Genomic DNA, 5,992 nt, shown 5'->3' with positions numbered 1-5,992 from the left:
TATTATTTTTTACTATTTATTTATTTCTTACTTTATTTTTTAATTTAATTATTATTACTTATTATTTTTTACTTATTTACTCCATCCTGAAGACAGCGGCGGCTAGTGAGGAGAGATACTCGGCGGCAGCGGGCGGAGGACAGAGCCGGGAGACGGAGTCGGGAGGACGGAGCCAGCATGGAGAGAGATGGGTGGCGGGGTGGTGGCGGGGGGAGGACGAACACCCTGCGGTCTGATTACAATTGATCTTGGTGACATCGCCAAGATCATTTTTAAAATAACAAGTGGCTTCCCCGCTGTACATTTAGCCCTGCTTGTGTAACGCAGGAATAAATGTAGAAGACAAATTACCGCCCGGCGCCCGGAAAATGTCTTAAAAGAGCCAAACAATTAAATATTTTCTGGAAAGCATGCTGACCTCCATCTGAAAATGCTAGTTGCCTGCTGGCTCTCTCTGGCTTCAGTTTTTTGAGTCACTCATATGGATGTAGCAAGTAAACCTATGGCAAAGCCAGATCCCCCAATCTGCATACATGTTCCAGGGCCAGTGAAGCAAAAATCACTGAGGGCCTGTTCCAATGCATTCATGACAGGGTTGAATATAGTGCAGTGCGGTGCGATAGCAAAAAATAGTGCATGAGGTTACGGAACCGAAGGCATTGGATGGTGTGAACAGGCCATGAAGCCGGAGAATTACAATGACAGGCAGGCAGGTGGCACACAGAATACAAGTCTGTACTTGTTTGGTGCGTATTGCTGGTCCTGCATTGTAAGTGATGGCCTCAGAGTGTTACTAATGGACGGGGCGCCAAAGAGAGGCAGGTTCAGGGGAACCGGTTCCATGGAGAGGAGGAGCCTGCGTGAGCGCGGGATAAGGACACTAAAACTGCTTTTTAATGGTACCCTAGAGAAAAACATGCACTCAACCCTTGCAGCGCAGACGGAGGCCCACTGTGAGGGTGGTTTTACATTTTCCTCGGAGTTCATCTTTAAAGTCACCCCGAATGGGCAAAGCACAGGTTCCCTTTACAAGGCTTCTGTTAAAGTGCTCCTCCTTTTTTGACAAAAATAAAAACATATTTTATCTTGCTTACTTATGCTAAGTGGATTGCAGATAAGCTTATGATAATGCGATGGCGTCCTTACCAATTATCTCCCTATCGTGTAAAATAATTTACGTTTTCAAGTCTCTGCACTTTCCACTCATTGTGCGGCCCGTCCCCTTTTAAATCTCGGTGCCCCTCCGCAGCTATGGTGTCGTTACAGAAATATAGATCGGGCCCGTTTAACGAGCCGACGTTTCCGAGCTACAATACAACAAGAAGGAAATTGTTCAGTGCAAAATCTCTTTTTACGAGAGCTGATATGAACATGATTGCTTTTCAATGATGTAAGGCTGCAAACATTCTGACATTTATGAAGATCATATAATTGGGAGCCTTCCAACTCACCTCGATACAATACCTCTTCCTGCAGCCAATTCCCTTCCATCATCAAATTTCAAAAGACTGCTCTCTGCAAAATGCAGCGGGGAGACAGAATGTTGCAGGAGAGAATAACCTTTATTTGTTACTGTAATTTAACATGTGCCAAACTGCCTAAATGCCCACGAACGCCGCACGCATTTATCACCCGCGCTCTCTCTCTTGTCCGGCACTTTTTAAGCCAGCGTGTGCAAAAAGCAAAGTTAGGAAGGGCCGGGGATGATGGGCCTTTGTCTTCAGAACTGCTTCTGTGCCTGTACAAGTGTAACAGCAACCTGACCCCCAAGAGCATATGAGAAACCTCTGAGGGCGGGCTAGCATTTAACCTCAGGGTTTGGTCCTCGGCAATAATTTAGCAATGGAAACAGATGGGCACCAGTTACGTTTAGATGCAAACAAGGAATCTATTGACTTTCATTCAACAATCCAGGCAGGGAGTGTTAGGGCACATGGGGAACCCATGGACTTGGCAGACTCCAATAGTGGGTCAAAAAGTACTTACAGCCTTCACAGACAGAGAACCTTCAGGCCAACCCAGCTTTCTGTGAATTCACCTCTTGGCTGTAAGAGGAGGAGGTGGAGGGTTCAGCTACCAACTCTTTGGGAACAAATCACCATACTTCTGTCAAGGACCAATCTTCTGCCCAGCTTCTCAGGTACCTCATTTAGGCTGAGGTTCCTCCACGATATCTCAATCCCCACTGGGGCCGCCATTAAAAAATGATGGGGCCCGTACTGCCTACCTGGCAGGGCCCCCTCCCCCTCTGTTTACATTCACATGCATGCCCTACGCAGAAGTGTTCATTCAAAGCAGATGATGGGGCGGCCGGTATAGTTTTCATTTTTTTTTATTTCAAATTTTTACTTTTTTATCACTTAACTTTTGCTATCATAAATGAGCTAACAAGCCTCCCCCCACCCGGTGTGATAGTGTTTGGAGGTGACTGGTTCTGTTTATGGGAACATCAGGGTTAGGGCCCTAATATCCTTCTGCCCACCATTACAGACGATCAAGCACAGGATTGCTGTGTGTCCAGACAGCACTTCAGGCGGTTTATGACAGCTCTGAAGCAGGAAGCACTGCGAGCACCACGCTTCCAGCTTCATTGATCACAGATAAGATTGTTGAATGGACTTTCCTCAGGCTGCTCCCGCTCTCCATCCTGACCCCATTTGCTATGGTCCTGGGCCCACAGAGGAGTGGGGGACCCCAAAAGCCACGGACAGGGGAGACATAAATACGGGGTAGTACAAGTTATCTGGGTGGCTGTACAGCTGCCCATATCACTTGTAGTTGACAAGTTGTGCAGTGGGAGTTGTGTGGGCAGCCCCTACTGGGCCCCCCTGCTGTCCTTATAGGGGCCTTGGCCTGGTATGGAAGGGCTGGCTGCACCTACCTATCGGCAGCTCTGATCCTGTCTCAACATACCAGGCGCTCAACCCTGGCCTCTACCCAAGCACATGGTCACCCTCCTCAGGCAGCAGGCCTGAGAGGATCAGACATACACCTGCATCCTTTCCCCAGGCAGGAGGCCCGGGAGGAGACTAACTTACCAACGTCAATTCTGAATATGTATACCCTCTCCACCACTGGCAATAAACCTCCTAGTGGTTAACCAAGATGGTATCAATATTCACAATGTTGTATAGAAACTATACTCCTTCCATCTGCTGAGGTTATAGAAACTAAATATAAACACTTACATATGTATGGTTACAAATACTCATGCACATACATGGGATCATGATAGTAAAAGATAGAAATTTTACATAGGAATCAATTTATACACAATTTTCAGGGCTCTTCACACTGCCAATATCTGTGAATATCCGTTTTGGGGCAAATAATGGCAAAAACCAATCTTCTTAATATTTTTTTGAAATATCCCATTTGGGCCCCTAGATGGAGTTGTGGAACATAGGAAAAAAAAAAAAAAAGACTTATTTCCCTGTGTTCATCAACTCCATCTAGTGGCCATGGTGTAATATTACAACACACTACATTCTAACTGTGAAAAGCTTTGTCCTTTACACATGTCTAAAGATGAGGATAAAGTCTAATGAAATCTTGAGATCAGAGGAAGTACAAGCCAATGTTACATTTTTGTAACACTCTGCATTAGCCCATTGACATAGGCTCTAAAGGGATTTTTTCAAGTGTGAAAAGGTATGGCCCAACCATCACTTAAAGCCCAACTCCATGCAGAAATAATAATTTTTAAAAACCCAGACCCCCAGCAGGTGCTTAAAGCTGAATTCCATACAGATGTAAAAGACACAAATGAATGCAGCTCTGTAATTATTAATACATCATTAACTACCCCCCGGCCAGCCGTTGTGTATACACGGCCGGCCGGGAGCTTCTTAGATGTAACTGGGCGTGTATACACGTCCTGTTACATCCGCCCGCCCGGGCGCGTGCGAGCGGGAAATCTTTTTTTTAAAGTCCCCGCCCCTACATACACGCATGTAAACATGCGTCAGGTGCGCATACCTGCGAAAACGACAATTGCGCCCATTATGCTGCACATGTTACATATCGACACGAACGTCGCAGTGAGAGAAATAATTATCGGACCATCAATCACTGATAACACTAAACTGATGAGCGGTAAAAGCTTTTAAAGCGTCGCCTATGGCCAATTTTGGGTATGCTAGTTTTTTGCGATTTTGCGAGTGCGCGCAATTTTTTAAGCTTGACATGTTTGGTGTCTATTTACCCGACGTGACCCCATCGTTTATATTTTACCAAAAAAGTGGGTAATATTAGTTGTTTTATAACATAATGTAAAAAAAACGTTTTTTTCCCAAAAGTTTCAGTAATTTCTCCTGAATATAGTAAAAATAAAAACCCCAGTGGTGAATAAATACCACCAAAAGAAAGCTCTATCTGTCCCCAAAAAATTGTATAAAATTATTTTCAGTACAGCGTTGCGTGACGGAATAAATGTCAGTCAAAGTACCGCAGCGCTGAACACTGAAAAATGGCCTGGACAGGAAGGGGGTCTAAACACCCCGGTCACCAAGCGGTTAAAGCGGATCTTTATACCCTTTCACTATAAATCACATCAGCATGCAGCTCCGAAACCATCTTACATTCATTAGAGAAACAGACATATTTTGCTTTTACTTACAATTACTGTTTTTCCACTTCCTGGTCCTCTTGGGCGTTAGTTATGTAATCTGTGTCCAAACGTTGCATCCTGGGAAGGTTACATCAGCAGAGCATCACTGGGATATCTCATCTGTAATCTCAGGAGATCTCAGGGAAAGGTATTTTCCTCCCCTGAGATGATGTGCATGGTCACATGTCCTAGTCACATGTCAAGGGAGATGGATTAAGCTGCCCTTAGTAGAAATGGCCGCTGTGAGAAGACTGAGGAGGAAAAAAAAAATAAGGTATGCAAAAAGTAAAAAACTGACAATTATCTAGAAGTACCTGTGTGTAGATTGTCATTACCAAACATTTCTAAAGGTGCCTTTGTTGTAATTTCAAGATATGGGTAAAGTTCCTCTTTAAATGTATTTTTTTAAAGTGTTAAAGCACCTAAATTGGATCCGGCAACAGCCTCTTGTAGTCCACTGTACAGCAGCGCTGGAGGGTGAGAGGAAGAAGCAGTACAAGGATCCAATGAGTTCATATGGTTAAAAAAAAGCATACTGATAGAAGGAGAGAGGAAAGTGATAGGGAGAGAATTTAAACACTGTGCAACATCTCTGGCCAGTCACAGGCTAGGAGTGTGTGCAAGATGGCTTGAGCTCAGAGGAAATGGGTTGAATGATGCTGACCATCGCACTGAGGACATCTAAAATACTGCAGGGAATATGTATGGACTGAAGCTAAATATTGCAGCGTGAGTTGGGTTGGTTATTTCGTCCTTTTGCTGCCACTGGCACATGCTATACAGAGAATATATACCGTATTTTGCTCCATAGGGCGCACCGGTATATAGGATGCAGATCGTTTCTGTCACAGTTCCTGTGGCAGAAGCTGCAGTTAGTGACCGCTGAGACAGGTGGCGCTGTGATTACAGCGCCACGGTCTCAGTGATCACACAGGGCAGACGAAGAACGGTTGTTCTTCGTCTGCTCTAGGGGCTCCATGGTGAGCTCCTATCCCGTGGTTACGGGTCCCCCAGAGAAGCGGGGGACCCGAAAACCACGGCGGGGGGCGCCGCTACCGCTTGGTTTTAATACAAGTGATCTGAATTGATCACTTGTATTAAACGAGCAGTGGTTACCACTAGATGTTTAGCTCTGCTCTAGCATGGTCAGGCTTCTATACTCACCTCCTCTCTGATGCTGTCCTCCATAGACTGAGGAATCTGGCACTACTCCAATGATGACACCATTGGTACTAAAATAGGGTGCATCATAAAAATGGGACTCTTCAAAAATGTCATTAGCATTCTGATGAGAGGGGAGGGAGGAACCACAGAAGGCAAAATATATAAGCAGATTAAACTTTGGCTTTAATTTATCTTGCAAATATACAAACGCTGCTCTTT

This window comes from Nanorana parkeri, unplaced genomic scaffold (assembly GCF_000935625.1).
Source record: "Nanorana parkeri isolate BGI_ZX_2015 unplaced genomic scaffold, ASM93562v1 scaffold1395, whole genome shotgun sequence".
Classification (NCBI taxonomy): Eukaryota; Metazoa; Chordata; class Amphibia; order Anura; family Dicroglossidae; genus Nanorana; species Nanorana parkeri.
The sequence above is the reverse complement of the archived record's forward strand: the minus strand, read 5'-3'. Positions refer to the sequence as shown.